This window comes from Schistosoma mansoni, chromosome 2 (genome assembly GCF_000237925.1).
Source record: "Schistosoma mansoni strain Puerto Rico chromosome 2, complete genome".
Lineage (NCBI taxonomy): Eukaryota > Metazoa > Platyhelminthes > Trematoda > Strigeidida > Schistosomatidae > Schistosoma > Schistosoma mansoni.
The window spans coordinates 11,831,467-11,837,141 of record NC_031496.1 but is presented as its reverse complement, the minus strand read 5'-3'; positions in this window follow the sequence as shown (position 1 = coordinate 11,837,141).

Here is a 5,675-nt window from a genome sequence, read left to right as displayed (position 1 = left end):
ATTTCGTAATTTATTACAATTACTAGTACTGTTAATTGTATTTCGAATACAGTCAGAATATATGGATTGACTATATCTGGAATTCCGTTTCTGACGTACAATTAACGGGTCATAAGGCTGTAAGGCAATAAATCAAAACATCGATATTTAATATAGGGGTGACATACTTTTATTTAAAAAAATATTTCGATTTATCTGAAACAAGCTTAGCATGTTGGTTGGGTGAAAATGTCGTGAAATCCCTAAAATACGTTTAGCATACAGTGATACGTTTCAACGGAAGGTATCACTAGTTTTGAATAAATCATAGTACTTCTAGATTTAAATTGGAGGAATTCACCACTGGGTTCAGATATATTGTTGAAAAGCTAGTCAAGAAGTAACTGACTCAGCACAACCAAAACAACCACTGTCTGGTCTTTGAGGCCAACTGAAACTTCATAAATTACTAATATCAAAAACAATAATAATTTAATAAACTATTAAATCACATATTTAAGTTATCAGAATTCAAACTTCATCAACGGAAATAGTTGTTTGACACTGAGTACTAGGTAACATCATACCTGATCCAGACCTAAAATAAGTGCCTTAAATAAAAAATATTCACTTCATTTACAATTATGCATGACTACTTGCTAACTGAAAAGGCATCCGGATTTTGGATCATAAGTAAGTCTTGTTAATGAAAAATTAGTGTAAGCTTTTATGTGTCTTATGAAACAATTACAGGTGTAGTTTAAAAACTAATTGGAAATCTGAGGTTTGCGGAGGACGTACTCACTGAGTTACCAATTGAATTCGAAGCTTAGTAGTAGCAATACATGAACAAAAATCTGAGGAAAAGAAATGGTGAAGTCATACTACTCTAGATGTAGAGAAATAAAACACCTATGGTGTTGTGACATAATTTTGAATAGTAATTGAGTAGAACTTATTTATTTGGCCTAATTCTTTCAAAACTATATTTGACAAAATAATAAAGAAGAATGACAACAAATCTTAATTTGTAATCCACTAGTTTAGACGAAAGCAAATAATAAAAATATTTGTGGGTCATATCCAATAATGACAAGCAAGAATTGGTTTAACTGCCTAGTCCCACAGTCGAATGACTGGAACTATTCATTAAAGCTATCTAGATACCATTTAACTGATGAAATACAACATCTACTATAAAATATGTAACTTTCTGATACAAACTAGAGTTCTTTTTAACTTTTTTGAATGATGTTTTTTGGAAACAAAATATGCGGTCTTTTGATTAGGATGTAATTGTTTTCCCAGAAGTATGGTAGAAAGAGATGACTGTTTCGTTATCTGTATTTCCGTAATTGAGAAGTTCAGTTAGGAAAGTTGCTTTTTATTTGGTTCAAAAGTTGAATATAATAAATAGGGACAAAAAGCCACTGACTTCGAGGTATTAAATATGACGCCTGAGATCTAGCACGTACTTACTATCAAGTGACTCATGGAAACAAATTTAGTAGCATGGTGTTTTGTCTTCATTACTTTTCTTGTCGGTTTCGTATCATTATTTTAATAAACCATTGTGTATAAAATTAAAATACTGAACACTACTGAAGCTACTCAGTTTGCAGCTTCAGAATTAAATCCCGTGCACACTTTTATTTTGGTTTAAAGTTTGTCTAGTATATATCTGCATACTGAATATCATTCATTTCATTGTTGAACAGTAGTGGATCGAGTCCTCATCACAAAAATGTTATATATATAGATAAAAAAGATGAAACTCAATTTTGAAATTTTGCTCAAACTACTTTTCAATTTAACCACAGAATGTCGGTTTCTACAAAGAATTTTATGCAAGCCTATAGGTGGTTTGATTAATATAAATTCATTCTGTTTTATTATTAGTTTTATCAATTCTTATGTAACGGTTAACATTCTCACAAATCAAAATTATAAATTTGTCTAACTAATCAGAAATTTTCAGGCTCAAAAATATTTTTATAGTTCAAATCATGAGTCAATTGAAGCTAGACCACCATGGAAAACCTGGAAGCACTGGAAGGCCGTTTCGTCCTATTGTGGGACTCCTCATCAGCGCGCATCCACGATCCCGCCTCGTGAGATTCGAACCCAGGACCTACCAGTCTCGCTTCAGAGCACTTAACCATTAGACCACTGAGCCGGGATCCAATGGTGTTAATGTCTAACTTCAACCAATCCAAAAATATTTATTTTATATAAGAAAAGACAAATAATTTTACGTGAGTGAGGAAAAATGTCCTTAATAAAATCGTCACATAACATGTATAAACGAACTGCTTTTACAATATGATTGCACGAAATGTAAAAAAATAAACTGTTTAAATATATATCTGAATATATCAACAAAAGGTTCATAAAGTAATCATATAAAATATTGAAATGATCAATTAACGAATTTAAATATTATATCTAAGTAATATAACTGAAAATCCAGATTTGTAAAATGATGACTTATTATTTTATGCATTCAAAATGAAGTATCTGTCTTATCATTTTACTCAGAGCAAAAAGTAGAACTATAACAATTCACATTTAAAGCAATTAGTCCCTTTGATAAATTTCGATAGGGTAATAAGAAGATGAAGATTATAAGAACTATGTGATATGTTAGCACAATACATTTCAAACAATCTGATCACACACATACTTGTTAAGACTATTTATATATAAAAGTAAATGCTTAACTAGACTGGAAATGGGGAGTGGGTAAGAGGAGACAAGGATAATAATAATAATAAAAATAATGTGAAAACAATTTGAAACCTAATCACTCTGGATAATAAGCTAATATTACCAGGGTAGGTTTAAGATGAGAACAAACTGTTTTTGAATATACAAAGGGGGTTTGAATTTTCGTATGGCTAAGGCTTTAATAACAATTCAACCTAATAAAGTGCTAAGTTTATGGTGTACAATGAAATTATATATATATATATATATATATATATATATATATATATATATATGTAAATTGAAATAATTTCATTAAATTTGATCAATTATACATTGACTCAAAATATAGATTTGATCATTATAAGTAATATCCCATTGCAGGCCACTATCCATCTTTGCTTACAATGCTTGTGAATTAAGACTATATCGAGGCAATACGCACAGTATGCACATATGCCAATTAGAGACTGACCAGTTGCAGTCCTAAAAACATCAATGGAAAGATTCAAACAAACAATACCAAGTGAATTTAATAAATAATTATAGTTTGGAACAAATGAAACTATTAAAAATACAAAAAATGGCTGTAATTTCTGTGGCAATCTATTTTTTGTTTGTATTATCTCTAGATGTAGATAATGGGAAATTCAAAAAAAAATTTGTACAATTTATCAATATTTTTGATGATTACTCATCACTCCACTAAGTAGAAAAAAAACCAATAAATGTAACTTTGGACATTTCCAATGATTCAGTTTTTTGAATTATAATGGAAAAATAATTATTCTACTGTACGCGGCACTTAGATAAAATCATTTTTATTTCTCTGAGTTATAGTTCTTTAGAATAATCTAATTGATTTGTGTTTTTTTTCTTCATAGTATCGGGTTTCCTTTGTTTAATTTAGGAACTATTCTACTCATTTTAAGCAATTCTAGTTACAGTATATGAATATGTTAGATAAATTAATTTTTGATAAAAATATTATACCGATTGTATACTATTTACATTGAATGCCATACAAATTACTGAGGAATAGACCATTTTAACGTTATATAGTATGTATTTATGAATATATTCTTGGTTATTCAGAAGATAGATAATGGTATTTAACAACGATCATATTGTTTTACCTTACAACTTTCGTATAAAGCTTCTTTAAGTTGAATAACGTCAGGAACCTTTATTTACACTTTCATTAGATAATAACCCGAAATCGGTATGATATTTTCTATTTGTTTGAAAGCCTTAATCTATCATATTTACGAACTTATAGTTTTGATATGAACCAGAGAATTTCGACTAATTTGGTCAGAAATGTGTTATCTGTGAAAAATGAAAGTCCTGGGCTCTAATTTATGTTTGTTTATAAACTGCTAGAGTGAAGTTGCAATTATTCCTCAGATGATTTTCATTGACGATAAGAAAGCCATTGAAATAATTAAACGTAACACGCTTCGCTTTTCATTACTATGTTGAAAGTAATCAAAGATAAACCGTACTCACTTGTCTGAGTTCATTCATTTGGAGTAGATGCGTATTTAAGATAATGTTAAACAAGTGTGAATTTAACAAACTGCAATTTTTTGAGAATTAACTCATTAGATTTAAGTTTGAACATCCATTAACATAGAGATTTTGTGCAGCGTAGAGAGTTCATACCAATTAAACTTATATTTATTTATTTACTAATCAACGAATAGTAACTAGAATATTAAAGCATAAAGATGACGCAAACAAAATTCAGTATCGAATTTCATTTTCATATAAACTAGCTTAGTTATATACTGACAATATTTTATACTTACATAAAAATTTGAATATTAACCAGCAATTGAAATTCTTCCTAATTCGTGTAGCTATTCCATTATAAATACCTTGATTATATTGCAAATATTAATATTTGCCAGATCTTATCAAATTAAACAATGAACATGGAAATAATGCTAACGTCATACGAACTAGTGATAAGTAACTACATATAAAGAAAGAAACAAAAGGTTGACTAGACAAATATTTTAGACGCTTTGTTAATTGATTAATAATCAATAAAGTTTTCTAGTTGTTAATGTCACTAATTTAACTAAGTGAAATAACGTCGTCAACCGGTTTGTGGAAATTTATACTATTTTACTTAGCTTTTTTATACCGTTTACATAAACAAAAACTCAGCTATTGATGACCACACCAGATTTCTGCCACTGAAACTTAAAATATTAGAAAATAAACCTTGTATCCTACTTTATAATTTGACATTCCTTTATGTAAAATTTAAAATTATCACAAAACACACCCTGTAATCTATTTTAATTGAGTAAAAAATAACTGTCAGTGTACTAATACATAAATATAAATATTTTCTATTCATCACTGATTATGGCCTCATTATACTGTTATGATGCACCAGCTATGCATTATTAATCGTATGGACAAAATATACACATGTATACACTCTAACTACTATGTATATGTATTTTTCCCTGGTCCCTATCAGAACGTCAAAATGGTATGTTGATTTACAGTTAACTCAGATTCATAAAACTAATCAATTTGGGATGAAAAAGTATTGCGTATTTCATGACAACGTTTCTGAACCATCACCATACATAGATAGATATTAAGATAAATAATACAGAATACAATGGACGAAAATTTTTAGACAAAACTGTATGTTTTTTTATTCATTTTCATCATTCTCGTAAACTCATTATTGATTTCCTGGATTATTTGTCTCTCGTTTTGATATTGTTAGCCAGGAATACGAAGTGCAAAATATGAGGAAGTCTGTTTATTAGTAAAATTTAAGTTAGGAGAATCCATTAAAACATCTGAAAATAATATATATGAATTTTTAGGGTTCATTATCTAGTTATACGTTAAAACCAAGAAAATGTTTATTCTGTAAATAAACATTTACATTTCGAGGATCCTTAAACGACATATCACTTGTGAGTACCTCAGAAAATGGTCAAAAATGTTGCATAAAG